Source organism: Macrosteles quadrilineatus, unplaced genomic scaffold (assembly GCF_028750875.1).
Source record: "Macrosteles quadrilineatus isolate MER2022 unplaced genomic scaffold, UCM_ALF_1.0 Scaffold_5__1_contigs__length_97177068, whole genome shotgun sequence".
Lineage (NCBI taxonomy): Eukaryota > Metazoa > Arthropoda > Insecta > Hemiptera > Cicadellidae > Macrosteles > Macrosteles quadrilineatus.
The window spans coordinates 78,900,972-78,925,211 of record NW_026542598.1 but is presented as its reverse complement, the minus strand read 5'-3'; the positions used below and the strand labels follow the sequence as shown (position 1 = coordinate 78,925,211).

At 35.6% G+C, this 24,240-nt stretch overlaps 1 protein-coding gene across 3 annotated transcripts in view; it reads left to right on the top strand.

Moving 5' to 3' along the window:
- LOC128994670 (MAP kinase-interacting serine/threonine-protein kinase 1-like) overlaps positions 1–24,240 on the top strand; it is a 123,320-nt gene that overhangs the window by 43,329 nt on the left and 55,751 nt on the right. The gene's annotated exons all lie outside the window — the stretch shown is intronic.

Genomic DNA, 24,240 nt, shown 5'->3' with positions numbered 1-24,240 from the left:
CTAACCTATATAATCTATGTAAAACATCTTACTCAATTATATAGTCAAAGAGGGCCGCCACTTGGTGCAGTTAATTAACGTATTGTGTGGCTCCCTGGAGTAGTTAGCGCAATTCAGGAAAACCAGACTACCTGACTCAGGTCAGTTGGCACAATTAATGCCCACCATTTTTATCAGTACACTTCACCCTTGTACCATGTACAGGCCTCTGTGGCTCGTGTGGGCGGACAAAGAGGCAAAAGAAACCGCCAAACCTTAAAAAAAGGTTTAATACTGATTTTCATCGAATGCTTCAACTTCTAAACTGAATAAAGGCATCTGGTTCATATAGATGGGAATGATGTGATTTCTAGTACCTAAACGCTTATAATAATGCTTTACCATACCAAATTGACATCACCGGATTATAATTACCTCCAGTTCCCACCCCTTGTGTCTTGTCGCGAGAGTAGTACGACCTTCACTTCCTTCTTGGTATCAATTATCTTCATTACTCGACACCGGAAGTTCCCTCGATGTTTACCGGAACCAGTCCGTTCCACGTATGAAGCTTTTTGCACTTGTAATTACTCTATGGGTCTCAGTGTCGACGTGGAATAATAGTTTCATAGAACCCTTCTTGCTTCTTGCAAGTTCTAGTTGATTCTTTGTAAAATATCTGGAGCTATCGCTGCCATAAGTGGAATTAGGGGTGAATAAAATAAATAGTACTGTATAAGAATTTAGCGAATTTCTTATTTCCCATAGGAAATAAGCTATCACCTAGTTAGTCCAAAACCCAGGTCCGATTTACTTTTTCGTTTTGATGTTCCCAGAGGCCAAAAACATTACGTTCAAATTCATATATGTACTAGTGTACCTGTTGCTCGAATTCGAGCAATTGCATTACAGGTGACTCAAAGATTATGGAAATACTCACAATCTACACAACAGTTAGATATAATCAAAATATTTTGTAAATATCTAATCTTTTTTCAAAAAGCTGATCTTTTTTTTACTGTTTTCTACAAATTTTTCCCTCTCATAGTCACATTAGGTTGTCTATGATAACGGTTATAAATTTAAAAAAAAAAACATTATTTCTATTTCTTCTACTTGGTTGTGTTCTATGACTTTTTCTATGTTTCCATTGTTTGCAAATCGGTTATTTCAATGATTGCTCAAGAAATGTAGAACAGTGTTAATTCAGTTTAATTTTTATCCTATATCAAACTGTCCAGGATTTCTCACTCTTTTCCATTCTATACACCAACCCAAGTTTCGTCTACAGAAGCAATATGCCAACGAATATCACCTACGTACAATCTCCAAGAAGTGGTAAAAAAGGCAGAAACCAACCCATACAATAGATAAGTTAACTCCAAAAGAAAAGAGTTACTGTGATAATAGGATTTTCCACTGATTTGGTAATAGAACATTATATTGCAAAACATGACACGTTGCAGAAGAAAATCCATTTTAAAATCAGAAAAACCCATTGCAAATACTGGACTTTATTTTGAAAAATTCAATAAATCACCATTTAAATATTAACAGCAGCTGTTTCATTAAAAAGTAGTGTAGAATTATGCATATGGTCGTAATGTTTGTAAACTAATCTGAAGAGGCAACTTTAAAGGCTTCTGGGGCAGAGCCCCAAGGGAATTTACCTCGTTCCTCTTTTGATGACTCATCTATAGACCAAGACCTTTCTTTAGAGACCCCTACCAAGTTTCTACGCCCATCCGTTCTCTGAAATTAGCTGTGACAAAAACTCAGTTTTTCCTCCATAAGAATAACATGGGATGGGAATTCAAAGGCCACTGGGGCAAAGCCCCAAGGGAATTTACCACGTTTCTCTTTTGATGGCTCATCTACAGACCAAGACCTTTCTTTAGACACCTCTACCGAGTTTCTACGCCCAGCCGTTCTCTCAATTTAGCTATGACAAAGAAAAACAGTTTCAAATTAATATATAGATTTACGTATATGTGTGCCTTAAGCGCAATAATAACCCGAGTAAATGATCAATGATCAAATGTTAATGAAATTAGATTCATAACTTACATGTAAACCTTCATTTATTTGAACGAGTTCGCGAGCCAGAATGATCGGACTAGGAACGGTGTTTTATGGGGTAAAAATTGATTGGAGTAAAATATCAGCTTAAAAAACTCACCTTCCCTGCAGCAGCAAACCTAAGTTCTTATTTATTAAAATTAATGCTATTTAAGAAAGAAATCTGAAAATTAAAGGAGAATATTTTTTATCCAACTAGGTAAATGGGGAATCATTTAGTCTACAGGTGGGCTGCAGTGTGGGGTATTTCTTGACATTAATTACACAATATGTGGTACCCCAGATGTTTAACTGGGTTCAAATCCAGCAAATCGCCAATGGGTTTTTAACTGCGCGACAACGCTGTGTGAACTCGACAGTGCAATGCCATCAAATGAAGAGATTTGTTGAGTTGTTGAAGGACACTCGTGATCTTTCCCTTTCTTCGTTGGAAAATCTTTAATTACATGGTTGATTACTCATCACATACTCTGTTGCACGTACTATTCTGTTGCATTACAATGTATTTAAACTTTAAACGGAAAATAGCCACTGCATTCCAGAGTCGGTACTCAACTTGCTAGTCACGTTTGAAGTGACTCTCTTCCTTTACAAGTGAATACAAACTCTTCTTTATTCTGGGTGTAGCATCGTGCATAGGACTACAGACTCGAATGTATGTGATCCATACGATGTTTTAGATAGCAAATAACTTCCAATGGATTTAGGTTTTCTGTGACAGTATTTATGCAGGTTGGGTTTTGTGTAAGCTATTGCTGATGGAAATATGAAATATGATGTTATAAACTGAAATGACAATACCAATCGGAAACCCCTAGCTACTGCCAAAAATTAACTTGTATCTGTTAGTGTGAAGATTCTTTGGAGTTTAGTTGTGTGTATTATCAAGCCTTTAAAATAAGTTTATGTCCTAGAATTCCAAGTAAACGATCAACAGTTTTTTCATACTTGGGATAATTATTCTTTTATTCACGGACCATCCATATACTGCCCCTAAATGGTCATAGTAAATTGTTAAATGAATACAATTATACCTGATATTTCTTCATGACTCTTGCTCTGAGAATTGATCACACGGTGTTCATTCATCAGGTAACACAAAACTTGAACGGTTAAAACATCACTAGAATTAGTGTCATGGTTTTTAACCTTTTACAACTTACGACGTGATTCGGAATAAATTACACAATAGCAAATCAAATACTCTAGTTTTGTTTCATTAACTAATGCTATGGTGGTACTCCACTCTATGTACCATAAATATCTAGACTCTCATATTGAAGAACCACTTAACGAGAATTGTTAAACTCTTAACCTCAATACGACGATATGCATGAATCTTTGTAAGGCTCTGTTACGAAACAATTCTTAGCTTTCTTCTATATTGACTTTCTTTTTATTTTTTCCTAACTGAAGAGGTTGGAACTCCTTAAACCTTCCGTTACTTATCAACATATGGACCTTTGGCCTAACCTAGAACCATAAACAGACAGGGTGTCAACTCCATGTAAATTGCTAACGAATGTTTGCTACGTGTCTAATCTATGCTAGTTTTGACATTTGAGGACCAGTGCTGTGATCTATCTAGAAAGGGTGGTAAATTATACGTGGTCTTTACACTGAGCAGAGAATAATGTAACTGGAGTCACTACTTTGTGTTTAAAAAGTGTACCACTGTTTTGCTGTTTTTCAGTTTTTCGTGTTGTTATGTTGGCCTATGATCGGTTGGTTGGATAGCTGTCAAATTCGGGCCAATCAGATGGAGTTATTTTTTACAAGTCCAACCAACCGAGACAGTGTGACCAACAAAGCACTGCAACAAGCGACCACCTTGATGGCACGCTTTTCTCTATTTAATGTTCAACCAGAGAGTAGTGATCCCAGTTATAATCTATTCATCTCAATGGGTCTTTTTCGTCACACCGGACATAGTGTAGTTCACTATTTCCCTGTATAAGCGGCTCTCTAGTCTCTAGTTGTGTGTAGTCAATGATTTAGAGAGCTACCGTGTTCCTCTTCGTGTTACGGTATTGAGTTCGGTATTCATTTTCACCGAATGCTTCTGCCAGCCACAACATCCAGCTCTCTTTTGTCCAGTTAAACTGGCTCTCTAGTAGTGTATTCAATGATTTTACTGAACTATCGTTTTCCTTTTCGTTTTGTTGAGTTCGGTATTCAATTTTTAAATCGCCGAATGCTACTGCAAGACACAACATCCACATTCAATCTTTATCCCAGCACTGTTAACGAAGCATGCATTCTTTATCCTCTTGGCTGAATGTCCCTGCCAGTCCCATCCCATGCTTATGCATGCGGGGAGTGGCTCATAGACTTGCAGACATGCTGTGGCGAGACTGGAACAGCGTGGGTTGACAGCGCTGTTCGCTATCTTTTGTAATCTAAGGTGTATTTAGGTCAGACGGATTAATTTACTATTGGATTGCTTGATTGTTTCATTGTGTGCAAACATTTTCTCCTCGACGAAGGCGCTTATTTTAGTAGTAATGCTTATTTTGTACCATTATACTATAGTTCTTCGTTTTGAGATTCTGCTAGCTTAAAAATCTCCAATGTGTTAGAAATATATACATGGGTTTCCGACCAATTTTGTAATACCTAAAAATAAGAACCCTAAAAACTTTATTTCAGAAGGTCGGTCCCATTCTAACACTGGCTTCTACTGGAATTGGTCCTTTCTTAACATTAACCTGTAACTTATATTTTAGAAACAATACCTAACCTCTCCTATATAAAAAATCAAGTAACAAACTGACTCGTACTAAGACGTAAATAAAACATATATGATAAAAGTCTTTCATTTTCAACATTGGGTAGTTTAATTTTATCAGTTTTAATATTACTTTCAATGGGTAGGCAACGGAAAGGTTGCCAAAATCTAGTTTTATTATGATAAAATGCAAGATGATCTTCTAATAAATTACTGTACATCTTATTTCTTCATAGTTTTAATTACAATATGTTTACCATCGACCTATAGAACTACTACTGCCCGTACCCATATCTTGTTTGGCCTTGTTCGGCTACAAATCATTTTAATAACGTGACCCTCACTGTACATGGGCACAGTGAAATCAGATTAGATGAAACCTAACTGTTCGTTTGATTCACCTTGGTTTTTTACGTACGCTTGTTGTCAAAATGAGCATATTGTTTTCGTTCTGACTTATAACCAATGTAACAAAATATTGAAGAACTGCATTTTGTTCTACTTGTCTGTCAATTTTTTTATCATGACTTACTTAAGTACTCTTACTTCGCAACGTATCTCGCCTAATAATGTACCTACTGTATTTGGAAATCGTCGAAATGGTATTTGGAAATGTTTTACTCCGATGTATTAATTTTGTTCCCCAAATCTTGACAGAAATAGCGTTCTTGTGTGTTTTGCGTATTGCAAAATAAGCATTTAAACATAGATTTTATTTTTTTATTATTAATTTTATTGTTGCATTTTTTCTATTTTGTATGAATGTTTGACGGGAACCGGTCGCTGCTCTCTGTGGAAGGCTGCACTAACAGAGATGAAGGAGTCGGAAGATACTAAACCTGTTTAACGAGTAGGGTTGTATACCAAGGTTTGAAGGTTAGTAAAGAGCCGTGGTCAGGACTATCATATGGCATTGGATCTTGACGAAGAGCTATTCTAAATTATTCCTGGTTCTTGTTTACACAAACATGGATCGTGAAAACAATTTAGGCCTATTTTGAAAGTAGCTCAGGATCGATCCAAATAAAATTGTTCTAGGATAGTTCGAAATTGGACTCAGCTGTTCTTGATCATTGGTCGTTAAAGATTCTGACTGAAGAATTGATCTTAGCAACACAGTTACTACGCATCTTACCAATCCTACACACTCATCCAATTTACGTTTAAATCAAGGCCATGCAAGTTTTGGGTAAAGTTTTACGAAAAGATCTTCCGTGTTATCTTATCTGTACTGACTGTCTTGGAACGCTTATCGCTAGAAGTCTGTTCCTTCCGGCAAGCCATAGTAATTTGAAATTCTCTATCATTACTTGTTACCATTTCCAATGTTATTTTAGAACTATCAGCGTCAGCCGTCAGCGAGCCAGTTGGTTGACACGTAGGTCTTGAGTCGGGAACGTTTGTTTAGGCTAGGTCTATACATTCTGTACAGCATATTTTCGTACAAAGTTTGAAAAACCATTTGATGCCTACCCAGTCCATGTTATTTTATCTCTACAAATTATCTTGGAACTTGGAACGCATATCTCTTGATGCATGGTCCCTCTTGCCGTAATGTACTGGTATCCCAGAATGGGTGAATCAATGACATGTTGATGGCTCTGTCCATTCCGAATTGGTATCTATTGTTAAATTATTTTTTGGATCTAGCCCGAAATTGCTTTTCCTATTATTTCAGGCTAGACCAAGAGAGTGTCGCAGCATTATCAATTAAAATACATTTGTGATATGCGGGATTTGATCCCGTACCTTGAGCACCGTATTCCCGCGCTCTACCACTAGACCAGCTCCATTGTTGAACATTGTGCTTAACTTCCACCTCCTATTTCATTCATTTTTTTTATATTTTCACGCATTTATGTAAATACCTTGTCTTGAGCTTAATTGGTTCGTTTGAGTTAAAATTAGGCTATACTATTGGTGTAACATTTTTTGAATCACTATATTTCTATTTATACAATTACAAATTGCCCAGCAGCTTGTTTATTAACACAAAATACACAGTCACAATACAATTCGTCCAAACAGCACCTGTTGTGTAGACCGTTGTCGGCGGTATTTGTGTACACACAGGTGCCCCATATACACAAATAGCTGTACACAGGTGTAACAGTGTATGTGGAGCAGTAACACTAATTAAGCGGATTTCTGGCAGCGATGTGTCCAAGACGTCATAACCAGAAGTAACTACTAGTAACTAGGTCGGTGCATGGGTGCAACTGCAGAGTGCAGACTGTATGCAGCTGCACTTTGACTGGTGTCGGGTTACTCGTCTACCAGTTGCATGGAGATATAACAATCGATTTTTATATCGCAATAGCCTTGGGGAATATCGAGTGCAAACAATATAAACAACTGATTGTGAAGTAATCTGTAAGCTGTGTGTCTACGATGTCGTTGTATAAAGTTACACATCGACAGAAGATCATATACATACACGAAGATCAAGGAGGTGGGTTATCTTTCTACCTGTTTGTTGTCTGAAGCTACAACACAACATTGATTCGATCGAAATACACAGCATACGAGATAGTCAGTATATACCAGAAGATTAAAGCAAAATTCAGCCTATGTATTTGTACTTTTTATAATATTTAAGTTACACCACCTGTTTATAACATGTCTCCCTTTAGTTGTTATCTCCAGCTCAAAATCATGAACACTCAAAGGGAAAAAGGTCAACAGAAAAAAAGAAGGTGGATGGACAAGCAGATGGCTTAAATCAGGATGTATGTCATTGTTACTTAAATAATGAACGTTCTACATAAATGTACCAAGAAATCAACAAGAAGATCAACGAGCAAGATGAATATTACTCTGTATTTTTCCTGTAATTTTTTTTCAAATTGAAGTCAACGCTATATTCTAATTTAAACGATTCTAAGAGAAATTGGTCTAAACCCATTAAATTTGTGACAAGAAATCGAATTCTGATTATGATAAAGAACATGTACAAGATCAACCCCTCAAACAAATCTTTAGAACTTGAAGTTAGTTCAAGCATTAACAATCTGTAGATCATCGTCATAAAATATGGATGATTGATCATAGAATAAAGACAGAGTCAGTCTTAATTGTATGGTTTACTGTGCAAATGCACTTTGAAGTTAATCAAATTCTTAATTGTTGGATTCAGAAGGTACTACATACTACATTAACTTATCCAATATCTGTTTCCTAAATGTATGAAACGATTTCGTTGATAGTAGTATATGGAATCTATATACAGTATCTCATAAATCAAATTCTATTAATTCTGCGATATTCACACAATCCATTTACTTAAGTTTTATTTTTGGTATGCTATTAATTTCTGGACCAAAGGAATGTGGAGTCGTCAACACCATAAAATCTGGTTTATTTACAAGTGAGTTGCTTCTGCGATAGATCACACTCCCGCCAAGAATTTTTGCGTCGCAGAACTTTTTACGTTCGTTTCAGTCCCAGCCAAGGTTAAACTCTAAACCAGACTTGAGAATGAAATGCTACCCAGCATAATGTGGGAGTTTCATTTCCATGTGTTTATACTGCATTATGTCTGGCATTAATCAGGCATTAACGTAAACAAGTACCTATATTCCGATGTTAATTGAACCGAGATGTCTGCAGTTTTAATCTCTTCGCACTGTCTCTTTGCGATTGAAATGTTAAATTTTTTGTACGGTGTTTAGATTTGTATGTGAGGTGTGTAGAAAATTAGGGCAATGGGGTTTCAAATGGGTGATGTTTAGTGATATTTTGATGACGCAATAGACGTAATATTTGAGAAAACATTTCTTAAATATCTCCTGGTTGAAACTACCCAATGTTTCAAAAATCCAATACTATTTACTTACCAATACTGTAGTTCAGTAAAATCCCAATATAGGCAAGGATTTCAATTAAATCTTTATAAAAGTGTTTTCATAAAACGTGGAAGAGTATGTTTACAATACTGTATCTATCCTATTGTTTTGCCCAACTTGTGATAGGTCTTGTCATAGCCGTCTCTAGTATACTTGTACTTGTTTTTATAGTGTTGTTGTGGTCGTTGTTGTTGTTGTTGTTGTTGACGGTCTTGTTCAATAAAAATAAACATTTACAATCAACATTATCACGTTTAACATTAACATTAAAATTATATCAGCGAATTTATATATGCGTATAAAATGGGATACAATTTAGACCCTAGTGGGGTGGAATCTTGCTCGATTTTAAAAGATATGTAATCGGTTTGTGAGTTTTCGTTTTCGATTTAAAGTTTGATCGGTATTAAATAATTACTGTATCTTTGGAATCACATTCATGTTAGGAAACAATGGTCTAATTTTGGATTATTGGGGTTTATACTGTTATAATTTGTACCTCTTTGGTAGATTTATTTTATATTTGTTCTTAGGGGTTCTTACGGTCATCTTTGAAGTAAATTTCTTCTACGAACTGTTTCTGATTTACTCTTCTTTTTTCGTCATAATGTTTGAATGAATTGATTTTATTTTCTTTGGATGTCATTAGGCAGTGTTCTTCTCATGTATTCTTTTTTCTTGCATTCTGTTTCCTTCCTATTATTGTTGTACGTTTTTTATGCTGTACTTACCCTACAATAAAGATTCACGACTATTCACTAGCAAACTGCTATTGTTAGCAAACTACTGAATTGCAATCTGTGTTGTTTAAAGGACTGCTTACATTATTTAAAACAGTTTTCTTTGTGCAAAGTTCTTCACCCTTGCAGAAAAGGAAATAAAAAATATGCAAGTTGAGTCATTTAAAGGGTCACTGACATTTAAATAGCTGTTTGCTTTCTGCAAATATTGATTTTCACTGCTCTAAACCAATAAAAATATGCAAGTTGTGTTAAAGGGTCGTCGACATTTAAATAGCTGTTTGCTTTCTGCAAATATTGATTTTATCCGTTCCAAACCAACCAATAAAAATAAGTTGTACCAATTAAAAGGCCGCCGACATTTAAAACCTGTTTCATTGTGCAAGTATTGTGGTTCACCCTGTATGATGTAACCTGTGACCAGAAGGGTAGATGGATGACGTAACTCAGGGGTAGCGAGAAGCCCCAATGTTGAATGTGGAAGCCACTTTGAATATTTCGTCACCCCTTTATCAATACCTAGGCTTGGGCTGACGCAATAGTTCTGTCACATACAATCATATGACTGATGCAAGTCTTTATCAGGTTAGGGATATTTCGTCCATTGAATTGAGGTTTTAATGCATCGTGTTGAAATTGATTGAAACATATGAAAGGACTAGCAGAGTACCCGTCCTTCGTACGGGGTTGGCATATAAGTATAAAATGGTTATTGCAGTTATGCTCAAGAATGCGTTTCGATGGTGGAAGACACAGTTTGATAAAATTTGCTTCTTTAAATTTACGGTATACTATAATATTACAAATCTACAATAGCTATTATGTTCTACCACTTCACCTAAAAAATAGAGAAAAATGAATTATTAAATTCGCAAAATATCACAATTATTAATGAAATTTAAAACATAAACAACTTAAAACAATCCTACTTTGACAGTTCTCATTGCATCACAGCTTTAGTCGGGGGGCAAACTGTATTCCGTGGGATTTTTTGTGAAGGGAATGTGTGACTATGTGGAATCTCTTTATTATATGTCACATAATGGTGTAGTACCGGGTGTTTACCCTCAAATTGCGGGGTTTGGTTTTTATGACGTCGTAAATCCAAGATGGCCGCCATGTGTGACATCTATTCATTAAATTAATAATAACTCTTTTCAGAGTAAAATAATCGAATTTTAATTTACACCATTGAATTCAGCTCAAAAAATCAAACAATTTGGTGTTTTGAATCATTGCTCTATGACCATTGGTTACCGAGATATTGAAGGCGGAAAACACAGAACATTGTCCCCATGTTATCCTTATGGGGAAAAAATAAAATTGTATATCTAGCTTATTACTCAGCATATCTTAATAATAATTGGTATGTGGCTTCATTTAGTAGAGATCTACTTGATTATGGCCTAAAATCCCCCATTTTTACATTTCCGTGGCAGCAAACCTGCATACTAACTGCCAATGTTATTCTTATGGACAATTTTTTGCAAGCTTTTCATGAACATACTTTGAGAAATGATGATGTGTGGCTCCATTTTAATTATTTATTGAAGCATTTGTAATTCGTTGAGTATACAGGTCTGCTGCTACGAGTAAACAAATTACAGGTATTAGAAAATAAAATAAATTAGACTATAGCTGTGAGGCATATGTAATTTTGTAGGATTTTCAATTAAGCAATTGTATGATTGGTGGTGATAGATAGGTAGTGCCATATAGAATCGTGTACTACCGAGTATTTTGTCTGAAAGTGTGGCCAAGCTGGTGTTTTTGGCCGCCATCTTGGATCCGCCATATTGGATGTTAATAACTTTTTTATACAATGCTAGTGTTGTGACACATCATTATGAACTAAATTTTCACGCTGATTTCAATGCTGAAATATGTTTTTAAATATATTTTTTTCGTTTGGAAGATATATTCAAATAAAAACTCTCCCCCATACATTTCTTACGGACGTTTCGTACTTTGAACATTTTTAAGATTATTTTTCTTATATCTCCAGTTCCTATTAACGCTTGCAGTTCGTTCTAGTCTAAAGATATTCAGTGATGAGCTTTCATTTGAGCTATTGATCTTTAAATTCGGTTGAGTTAGAGCGTTAGAGTCGAGCTACGAACCCTAACACAATATTAAACTTAACTTATTACAAATCTGAAATCTGTTCATTTTATTTATTTATTTGTTAACGGTTGCACCATTTTTACATGAATAATACAATAATCTTACATACGGAAGAAGCAGACAAAAATCACAGGCCAGTACAAAAGTAGTGAAAAAAAACTGGAAAACAAGACTTCAATACAAGACATAAAAAGATAAATAACAACAATAAATAACAAACTATAATTAACAAACTATGAATAACAAACTATAAGTAACAACTATAAATAACAAACTATCTGAACAAGTTGACAAAACGAGATATTCGAAAAACAAAACCAGTATAGGAACAATAACAATGATGCAATGCAGTAGCCGAGTGAAACTTCAGTAAAGAGGCAGAACAAACGAAAAACAGATAAAGCATTCAGAAAAATAACAATATGATAAACTCTGTACAAGAACAAGATATAACAATGCAATAACAACAGGATAGACTATATTAACAATAGTTATTTGTGCAACTAGTGAGAAAAGTGAGCAATTGACTCACTCGAGAGAAATCCTTACTCACGAGCCGTAGGCGAGTGAGGAATTGTTTCTCGAGTGAGGCAATTGTACTTTGAACTCGAGTTGCACATTATACTTTTCCTACAGTTACCATAAAACCATAATTTGTTACCATAATTTGTGAAGAAACATAACCTATTTTTACACAGAAGTGAACTTTTAATATAACATTTAATGTGAAGTGACAAATACAACAGTACAACAGCTGACCAGCTGATTTACAGCCAGTGCTGCCAACGTATTTCGCGCGCATACGACGTTGACTGCATGTTACTACAAGACTATTTCGTGCCTTCACGCTGCAAATCTGGAGTGAGACAAAGTAATTAGAGTGAGACAATGTTAACATTGTCTCACTGATGAGTGAATTGGCCACTTTGCTTTCTCAAATCAGTGAGAGAACATGAACATTGTTAGGTAACTGTAGGAAAAAATAAATAACAATGCAATAAATAGAAAGTTTGGAAATATGCAAAGATTGATGCAGGAGTTCAGCAAAAAAAAAAAAAGTTCTGTTGTTATTAAAATATGTATATCTCGGGTTATTAGTACGTCACTAAGTTCTTCCTGGTCTCAAATTACTTGGTTAATGTTTGATTTTACATTTTATTAATCACTAAATGAAATCTGACTAAGTTATTTTAAAATGAGTCATGAACCATCATTCAACATTAATTTTTTTTATGTCCAAAACTTTCTTTGGTTAAAGACATACAGGGCTAGTCATCAGTGTTACAATTTTTAGACGTGGAACCTTTTAGTCTTATATGCCTCATCACACATCATTTACTTTGTACTTACACCAAACAAATGTTGTAACCCTGATGACCAGCCCTGTATGTCTTTAATTGATTTAACCAAAGAAAAATTTCTAAATAAAAATAATTATTAATGTTAAATAAAGGCCCATGACTCATTTTCAATTAGTCAGATTTCATTTAGTGATTAATAACATTTTAAACCAGACATTTACTGAGTAATTTAAGACTAGAATGAACCTTTGCCGTATTAACAAACCGAGATATAAATCTTTTAATAAAACTGATTTGGAAAAAGTTAAATTTAATATTGTGTTGTGGTTCATAGCTCAACTCTAACTCGTCCGATTTTAATGATCGATAGCTTAAATAAAAGCCCTTACATCACTGAATACTTTAAGACTATAACGAATTGCAAGCGATAATAAGAACTGGATATATGAGAAAAATAATCAAAGTACGAAACGTCCGTAAAAGATGTATGGGGGGGGGGGGGGAGTTTTCATTTCAATATATCTTCGAAACGAAAGACGATATTTACAAACGGTGTTCGGAATTGAAATTAGCGTAAACATTTATAGTTTATAATGATGAGTCACAACACCAGCATTACATTTAAAAAATTATATTAATATCAAATATGGTGGATCCAAGACGGCGGGCCAAAAACACCAGCTTGGCCACACTTTCAGACAAAACACCCGGTAGTACACGATTCTATATGGCACTACCTATCTATCACCACCAATCATACAATCACACGAAATTACATATGACCCAGAACTATAGTCTATTTTATTTTATTTTATACCAATAATTTGTGATATTTTTTATAGCTACAATACCCCCGTAGCAGCTGACCTGTATACTCAACGAATTGCAAATGATTCAATAAATAATTAAAATGGAGCCACACATCATCATTTCTCAAAGTATGTTCATGAACAAGCATGCAAAAAATTGTCCATAAGAATAACATTGGAAGTTAGTATGCTGGTTTGCTGCCACGGAAATGTAAAAATGGGGGATTTTAGGCCATAATCAAGTAGATCTCTACTAAATGAAGCCACATACCAATTATTATTAAGATATGCTGAGTAATAAGCTAGATATACAATTTTATTTTTTCCCCATAAGGATAACATGGGGACAATGTTCTGTGTTTTCCGCCTTCAATATCTCGGTAACCAATGGTCATAGAGCAATGATTCAAAACACCAAATTGTTTGACACACACCAAAACACCAAAAACACCAAAACACCAACATTTTTTGAGCTGAATTCAATGGTGTAAATTAAAATTCGATTATTTTACTCTGAAAAGAGTTATTATTAATTTAATGAATAGATGTCACACATGGCGGCCATCTTGGATTTACGACGTCATAAAAACCAAACCCCGCAATTTGAGGGTAAACACCCGGTACTACACCATTATGTGACATATAATAAAGAGATTCCACATAGTCACACATTCCCTTCACAAAAAATCCCACGGAAGCTGGATATGTGCAGTTTGCTCCTGGACTACTTTTTGTTGCTGCTTAGTTCAAGTTAGCTGTTTTTATAAATGACTAGCTGGCCCGACAGACGTCGTCCTGTCCTAGTGTGGATTTATGTAAAATGCTCGTTCATTTTCAAGATGAGTTCGTTCGCATGGCTCAATCATGTCCTGGTTAAAGTTCGTTCGCTACGCTCACTCACCATTTGGTTGCTAATTAGCTGTTGAAGTTCGTTCGCTACGCTCACTCACCTTTAGGTTGGAGCTCGTTCGCTGCGCTCACTTGCCTTCAGGTTAGCTCGTTCGCTACGCTAACTCGCCTCCAGGTTGAAGTTCGTTCGCTACGCTCACTCACCTTTTGGTTGCAAGTTAGCTGTTATCATAAATTAAAAAAATATAGTGCTGCACCCTGTTGGTAAACCTATTAACTTTTTAATGCTATTGAACATCACAGAATCAGATAGTTTAGTTGAACCAGCTGTTAAGATTCTTTAATTCCATTTAAATATGAGTACTCATAAGGTTAACATGGGAAACTCCAGAGCCACTGGGGCGGAGCCCTTTTGACGGATCTGCACCAAACTTCACACAAACCATCCTTGAATAATGCTTAATAATGCCTGAAGGTTTCATTACAATCTGTCGAGCGGTTTCGGAGTCCATAAAGGACAAACATACAAATATACAAACATACAAATATACAAACATACAAATATACAAACATACATTGGATTTTATATATATAGAAAACAAAAATAATAGTGCTGCACCCTGTTGGTATATCTTATAACTTTTTAATTCTTTTGCATATAATAGAACCAACTGTTTTTTATAAACAGCTGACAAAATTCTTTAATTCCCTTTAAATATGAATACTCATAATTTAACATGGGGAACTACAGAGCCACTGGGGCGGAGCTCGAAAGGATTTTTGAGATAAGAATATGCCTATATGTTAATCGGGAATGTGAGCTATCATCATGCCAAATTTCAGCCCAATCCGTCCGGTAGTTAATGCGTGATTGAACTTCAAACAAACAAACAAACAAACATACATACAAACAAACACACAAACTTTCACATTTATAATATTAGTAAGATAAGTGTTAGCTTATTTGTTTCATTTAAAGGTACATTGTACCTTAAAAGGCCTTTTATGATAATGCAATAGTTTACTAAAGCCGGGTTTACACTATGTAGCAAAACCTGCTATATAGCAGATTTGTGTAACATCTAGCAATGTTATATAACATTTGCTAGAAGTAGAAAAAGTCACTTTTCAAAAGTGCTATATAACACTGCTATATGTAGCAGATTCTGCTATATATAGCAAAAATTGTGCTATCCATCGGGAGTCGGTAAAGATCAAAAGAAATGCATGCTACATCTAACATTGCTATATGTAGCAATGTTATACAAATATTTTTCGTCTAGCATCTGCTATATGTAGCATTTAGTGTCAACAGTTCACAAAAGTTCACAGTTGTAGCCTCCTGTGTAACACGGACGTTTTTGCTCGGGGATCTTTGTTTACAATGGAAAGACTGTAAAGCGACTGTGCGTGGGATCGGGATGCTATTATAAACTTTAATTGAACTGTTCCGTGGACAACCGGCGTTGTGGTCATACGTAAAACATTTTTGAATCTACCATCGTCTTATTTCGCGTTTTAATTATGGATCGCTTCCGCTTCTGACTTCCGATCACCGTGATAGCTGCCTCGAACAATGTCTCTTCGGCTCGACATTTTCGATACATAATGTAAATGAGGTTGTGCTACATATAACATATAGCACGGGCACCGGAATCACAAAATTGTCTGTAACTTTTTTGTATCGTAAAAGTTATATAGCAATGTTATATAGCAAAAGTTATATAACAATGTTATATAGCAAAAGTTATATAGCAGTTTTTGCTACATAGTGTAAACCCGGCTTAAGACTCAAAATAGACTGACTCAACTTAATCAGAACTATGGAAGCCCCACTATATCGCAGTTTGCTTTAATAACTTATGGTACAATCACTATCTCGGCTAAGTAAAAATATAAATTAAATATTTTAATACAAATGTACGTTGAAATATTTTACTTCCTCGAGACGAAGTTATTGTAGATATAAAGAATATACGAAGATTCCAAGGGGAGACAAGCCACCAAGGTTAACTCCTCCACCTACAGTCTCTGTCGTCGTATTCTCTCAGACACGCGGAAACAGCTGATCTATCATCATACACCTACGCGGAACTGTCACTTTCTCTGGATAAAGAATAATTTATTAACACGACATAGGTTTGTTATGGTGAAGATTATTTTATACAAACCTGCACCAAGAATAGGTACATAGTGATTGCCTAAGAAAACTGACTTATTCCCGTCAATGAACAGGCTACAACAGTGTTATCTACTGATGTTTTCAGGTCCTTAAGCCTTTTTCTGATAATAGAGTCAGGACTCAGGAATGGTTTAAAAGTTTGGACATGCATTTATGACATGAAAAAACCACGAGTCAATCTTCATAACTTGCATCACAGTGAAAAATTGACATTTGTACATACAGCTGTCCTTGGCCAGGACTTTTAATGAAAGCCCAACAGTTGGAGTATAGTTTCGATTAATCAAAAAGCCATTGGCTTTTTCTCGTGATCTAACGGGCAACTTTAGGTCATGCGTAAACTACATTACAAATGTAAATAGTTTTTTAGGGCGTAAGTTCCCTGAAAAAAAAAATAGGTGTATTTGTTCCTTCGGTTAAGGCATTTGACACCTCAAATATATGGTTTTTTGTCTATATGTATGTGTTTTTTACAAATATACATATAACTCGTTAATCCTTTGAATTGATATATAATTGATATATACTTGAGGTGATAAATAAGACCAATTTCACACAAAGTATTAGATAAAGTTTGTACCGACACAAAATCTGTGAAACCAAAATTATTGCAAATATTTGGCTCACATAACTCATAAGAGTTCACGGTGGTGTTTTTCAGACGTGGTTGACGCTGCACGTATTTTGACGTATGTTGACGTTGTTGACTTGTGCTGATCGGTTGGGGTTGACGCCGAAAAACACCACCATGAATTCTCATGACACCGGCTGCGAAAGCCTACGCAAGACAACCTATGTCGTGGGAAACATGAGGAATCATGAAAAACTAAATCTGACCAGGTGACCTGAAAATCGCCACCCTCGACCCGACTATCCGTGTCGGTCGTCCGATTGTCTCGGTCACGTGACCAATCCGCTAACGACCCTAGCAAGGTCGTGAGTCATCATCATCTGGTGACTGATAGGTCCAGGTCAACACGGGAGCGTGAAGAACAACTGGAGCAAGGTCTGTGGAGGTGGTTTTGGAAGATGATTATGGGCTTTGGGATTCTCATTGCTCTTACATTACTCAAAGGGTTCTTGGCATTGCAAGCTTCGTTTCTCCAACTTTGTCGAATGGCCATCGTGGAAGTTGAAGACAGGTGCAAAATGTAGGTTATAGCATAGATCAAACATACTCCCTTAGTAGATTTATCATCCTTATGGTTATGGAACAGCTTAAGCCAATTTTTTTGTTAGTTCTGTCCGGTGTACTGTAGAGGTCGTGTTTTGTTTACAATTTGTTTCTGGTTACTTCAGTAATTTAAAACGGTGTTGAGCCAAATAAAATAATCTAATTATAAACAATAACTTTTCCCCTAGTCATATAACCAAAAAGTAAAGCACAAATTATTAAATGAACCCTAAATTATTTTTTTTTATGTCATCGATACCTGTGGTCAGTGTCACCGGACATAAACTTGACGCGAAAACGAGCTTCAAAATTACAATGGGATGAGAAGTCTATGTTTTAACGATGTAGGTTATAGTTAAAATTATAGTGTCGAATTTGTATAGCAGGTAGACTTCTCATCTTATACTTAAGAAAAATAAATAAAATTAAAAATGTGAATAGACTATATTAAATTTATTTAGTCTAAAATCAACATATGCCGAGTTATGAACGCATTTATATAAGTTTATTTTCATTAAAATTTATTTCGCATATTTGTAACAACCCTTTAATTTCACGGGCTTTCAGATGTAAACAAATATAACAAACATGCTATCTACTAGGAATGTTGTCCACACTTGGCCTTGTAAGTGAATTGAAATTAATTCCCTTTTACGGTGATTCAACATTTTTCTACGACAGTGTTTACTAGTGGTTTAGTTTTGTCTACGACATTCCTTAATTCCTTATATTTTCACAACGTTTTTGAGGATGCAGCAGTTAATTTTCCTAACCGGTTTCGGAAGCATTGGTATTTTGAAATGACGTAAAAACAACGGTAAATCACGGTGAGTTTTGCCTCGATCAACTCTATAGATGTAAATAGGTTTTATATTTTATCTTCTGCCGCACGATTGACTTAGGGCTTCACTTCGTATGACATTTAGATAAGTTGTTTTTCTTTTTTGGAGAAAGTTATCTTTGCTCAAACGACCTATGATTTCTAGGGGAACCTTCAGCTCTATGTGGGTTCAGAATCAGCGGGTCGCGGCATTAACACTTTAATAAACATTGAATGCATAGATAAAAGGCATTAAGTTAACCTATAAATAAACTCATTAACACATCCTTTTTAAAACGTTTTTTATTAAAACGTTTTTATTATCTTTCTTGTCCGGTACAAATTTTGAAATCAATTTTATACTAACTTCCCGATGAGCTAGAGACTTGAAACTTGAAACATAGCTCACAAATGGAAGACAATGCAATATTATATCATTTAATTTTTATATTTCCCTTGGGCTACGCCCCATGGGCTTGTTTTTATTAAATCGCTTTCTTGCAAATTTTGATACTTCCCGATGAGCTAGAGATTTGAAATTTGAAACATAGCTCATAAATGGATGACAATGCAATATTATATCATTTAATTTTCTTATTTCCCTTGGAATACGCCCCATGGGCTTGTTTTTATTTGCTCGCTTTCCTACAAATGTTGATATCAATTTTAAACGAAGTTCCCGATGAGCTAGAGACTTGAAACTTGAAACATAGCTCACAAATGGATGACAATGCAATATTATATCATTTAATTTTCATATTTCCCTTGGGCTACGCCCCTTTGGCTTCCAAATTTTCCATGTTTACATTTTAAAAGAATGTAAACATATAAATTAATTTAAGTCAGCTGTAAATACTTAAATTTGACAGTTAGAAGAGCAGAGGTTAATGCCCCCAGTACACTCTCGCCGAGACAAGGCGAGCGTTGGCGAGTGCGAGAGTGTACTCGGTGCGCTCGTCTTGTCTTGCCTTGACTCGGGTCGCCTCGCCTCGCCTCGCCTCGTGCTCGCCGACGCTCAATCTGGGTTTTTTGACACGAGTCAAAGGACCCGAGACTGAGCGAGTGGCGAGCGCGAGGCACTCCAGTTCACTCTCGCCTTGTCTCGTGGTTAGTTCAGCTGTGTGTTGTTAGTTTTTGGGTGCATTTTGTGTTAAAGTAAACATGGATTGGTCAAATAACACAGTTCTTGACTCTTTGGAAGCCTACCATGGTGAGTCGTTATTGTGGGACCCAACACACGTACACCACAAGGACAAACGTAAACTAACAGATGCTTGGTGCCGTTAGAGCGTAAAACTCAACCGTCCAGTAACCGAATTGAAGAAAAAGTACGCCTTAATATAATTAAAATAAGAATATGCACAAAACAAGGTTAATGTTGCTACTTCCACATCGAAGTTTGCCTCCATTTCGACTGCGAGACAAAGTGAGAGTGTGCACGGTTACCTCGCATAAGCTCTCGCCCTAATTACTCGGCGAGCGCCTCGGCGAGGCACCTCGGCGAACATCTCGGCGAGAGTGTACTGGGGGCATAAGAGGTACAGGTTCTGCTCCCGAGATATTCTAAAAATATAAAAAAATCATTTCAAAGTAAAGATAAAACATCTGATTACAGATAATAAGGTTTTGGATTTTGGTTATGTATTAAGATGCTATATAAAATATATTAACCATATGTACACATTAAATACTAAACACTAGATAATAATTTATGAATAAAAATATTTTTTTTTTAAATGCCACGTTTTTAAACACACTAAAAAGTATAAAATAATTTATAAAATGTTGAGAGAATAAATACTTGTAAGATTTAAAACGAAAAACGTGGGGTGCATGCTTATTTACAATTAACTTCACCTATTGAACTATTATGATCTATTGCATGCGCCCCACGTTTTTCGTTTTAAATCTTACAAGTATTTATTCTCTCAACATTTTATAAATTATTTTATACTTTTTAGTGTGTTTAAAAACGTGGCATGTAAAAAAATATTTTTATTCATAAATTATTTTTTTGTAAAACAATTAGGAATGTTCATAAAATCTTTTTCTTCTGAATTTTTTTGTTTTTTCATGAACATATGCGGAAAAATTTTAAACTGCCCAAGCCATCAAGTTCTTAAATACAAATTTACATTTAGTTCCCCAAATTAATTGGCCATTGTATTAATACATTTTATAGTATGCTTTTTTAATATTGTCATACATTAGGACGTCACAATTTTTACTTTAGTTCCCCCATGAGAAGTTTCATCCCCTTGAAATCATTATAAAACTGTTACGTGAATTTAACGAAATCCAATATTGAAGTGAAAGGCAAGCAGAAGCCCTTGGCTGAGTCACTTCCTACTGTGGTAAGCAGATTTGACGAGCAATTACACTACAGCCTACAACCCGTGGATCTCATTAGGGGCTGATGCAGCCGTGCTGACGTAACAGGGTGGCGCGACTCAGCGGCCAATAGGAGGCCGCCACGTCACCAGCCGTAGGGAATAGGAGCGGCCCTGTATACTCTTGCGTAATTTATCTGTAGAAATATTTACGAGGAAATATTTTTAGATTTTTAGTAATTCACTGAAAATAAATATATAATTATTAATTTGTATAGATTATTAAAACGAATGATATTAGCAAAATAGGATAACATGTAGGGCCTACCTTTAAATATGGACAGGACTGAAAATCCTATTCGTATGTTAAAGTTAAGCCAGTTTTTGAAATAAATACCCTTTCTTAGCAAACCGTACTACTATATTCTATTAAGTTATTCTAGTAAGTATATTCTATTTTCTGATTGGATGTTTGCTAAAATCATTAAATTTTTCATATTTACTCAATAACATTGCGCTCTACGAGTACCTAGGTTTCCTTCTCCAGTGAATACAACCGTGTTTTAATGCTAATTTGTGAAATGAAATTACAATTAACCAAATAATAATATAGGCCTTTGGCACATCGAAATAAAGCCTAGCGTGAGTAGATTTGCCGAAAGGTATTGGTATGATTGAATTCCCCAAAGGCTCTGCCCCACATTCCGATATTTTTACATTTTCCCTTTAGTATCATAATTTCAATCGGACACAATTTATCAATAGTTTTTCATACATTCAATTTTTTGCGTTTTGTGACATTATAAAAGTAAACATAAACATAATGTTTACGAAATATTACAAGTTTTTGATTTAAAACCTGTTAACATCCACGCTGAATCATGATTTCCAAATACTTGGGTGTAAGCTAAGATTAGAACTTGAAACTCAATTCACAACAAGAACAATTAGTTTAAAACAACAAAAATAAAAACAATAGTTAACACCGTTGTTTGTTGACCTTGGTCTCATTTGTGAGCGTGCCGGGACACAATGAGTCGCCAAGTTTATTGTATGACCACGACATGAACGACGTACGTGGCGCCAAAATAACCGCGGAGGTGATAACGGCGGGAAAAAATGGCGGGAGGAGTTACGATGTAATCAACAAATGAGGTATACAGGTCACGTTAAAGTATTATGGTAACTAATTTTATGTACGTGTCTCCAGTGTGAGGAATATTATTTCCCACGAGTACACGTTGATGTGCTCATGGTGGTGTGGCGAGTAGACTTTCTGTTTTATCTTTGCAAGTTAGTTAAGAGCGGTTTGGGTTTTATCATCACTAACAAGTGGAGGTATATACCTAGAATGTCTCACTGGACATTCCGCGATAAAATTCAACGCAACACAACAACTTGTATGCTCTGAGTGTTTTACTCTCATCAGCCAGAAAAACATTTCCTCATCTCACATATTACAATTTAAAGGTGACTAGTATTCCTCTGGATGCCGTTGCATCTTTTTTGAACCATCTATAAACTGCGGTAGCACCTTCATCAGATCACATCCTCATTTCAATGCATACCTCTAAGTAGCCATCTTTAACATTGCTGCATTTTCAAGTTTTCCAGGCATTTTGTGTCTAGGTAACTCAGATCCTAACTTTAAAAGTTTCAATTATGTTATGCCTGCATTATTTTTATACTGTGTATGTTAGAGATCGTTAGAGGTTTTTCACAATATATACCAGATCATTGATCCCTACTACAGCTACTATACAGCTGTGCCAGTATGTCAAGGCCACAAGGTCGTTTCGCTATTGGATTAACGACTGGTTAATTGATACTCAGTCGTTAGGGTCGTTGAGCAAATTGTACTCAAACCTTCTGTGCTCGCTTAGCTCATGAAGAGATTGCGTGTAGAAGATAATGGCATTACAAAGTCAGGATTGCTATTTAGTTCTTTTATATTAAGACGTATGAGTCGAATTGAGAATATGCCTATGCATTCATGATTCATACTTATTTTATACTCGCCTTAGTCCGAACACCGTCACTAATTTGATTAAAATTCAAAAGGTCCAATAAGGCTATCCGTAGAGAACCACAGATGAATGTAAAACGTTCTGAGTCTATACGTTTAAAAGAAATGCGGGCATCGTCTGGAAAAGACTCAGAATGTCGAAAAAAAATTAGTCCTCCGTTAGTTAAGTACATGAAACTGATTTATCATCAAAAAAATTAGTAGTTGGCAGCGTTTTGGTTCATTTAACAGGTAATTTCCCGTTTCTCTGCCATACAAGTTTCCTTCAAAATTCCCTTAAAAAAGGGATCTGCGTCAACTTGTAATGACGTCAGCGTCGCAGGTGGTATCTGGACTCTGGAGAGTGGAGACTGCTAGCGGCTTCCTGGTGTCAAAAGTGGACAAAAAAACACGCGAAAATAGCCTGGTCACGTGATTGGTCTATTTGTGGCGTGGCGGGAACGTCCCAGCAACCTGCTGCTTGCCGGCTTTAGAACACACTACATATTATTACACTTCATGGGAGTTTGGTTACAACGCAGATACCCCAAGACTGAAAAGATGAAGTTCTAGAACAACCCTGTCACCCTTTGAATTGTCATGATCACTTAAAGTCAATTTAGACAAGAAATTGAATCGACTTAGTTACGGTGTTAACCGTTAATGATCAAGCTTAACTACGTGTCTTTAATCAATGGTAGTGGCATAGAGTAAACCCTTTTCATTGGGTATCACCTGCAAGCCAATTCGAAATTTAAAAAATAAGCTGTGAAAACTACATTTTTTCTTCCTTGGAAATGACCGATGAAGATGAAATTTTTCGCATAATCTTTGCGTGGTGATTTTGAAGATGAGTCCCAGGTCAACAATGCAAAAAGAAGATTGCATCCACTAACTAATAGAATGTTTCCCATAGTGTCATGTCGTCGGATGTTCAGTTTGCTGTTAAAACAAACATACAGACATACATTTGATTTGTTTTAGACAAGGGGAACAAACAGACATTTTTACAACCATCTACCAACCGATAAACTCAACAAATTTAGAGCCAAACTTTTTTTAAAGGGAAGAAATAACGAATGACATGGTTTAGTATTGATTAATTGAATCGCCTAAAAGTTGAGTTTTAGGACGTGTTGTTTATGACAACAACACGAAGTGTGTAAATAGTATCTAAGTTTTTAACATTCTTCCATCCTTAATTCTGATGTTAGCAGAATCTTCATGTTGCTCCTAACAAATTTCCAATATTCCAGAAGAATCTTGTTCGGCTTG